Below are 232 nucleotides of genomic sequence, written 5' to 3' on the forward strand. Positions count from 1 at the left end.
TAACAGGTCTCCTAAAGGGGCGTTCACCTGACGTCACATGGATCCAGGAAAAGAATGGGCTTGATGCTCTGATGTACCTAATAGCATGTTCTTTGCTTTAGGGGTCTACAGTGGCAAACTGAAGAACCCTTTAAGGTTTTGGATTCACTGTGGTCCCTTTGGGTTCTTCCAAAGATGTCAAGGTTCTTCAGAGAAACTTTCATGTACCTCAAGGAACTTTTGAGTTCCCTAC

The sequence above is a fragment of the Engraulis encrasicolus genome, chromosome 11, assembly GCF_034702125.1.
Source record: "Engraulis encrasicolus isolate BLACKSEA-1 chromosome 11, IST_EnEncr_1.0, whole genome shotgun sequence".
NCBI lineage: Eukaryota > Metazoa > Chordata > Actinopteri > Clupeiformes > Engraulidae > Engraulis > Engraulis encrasicolus.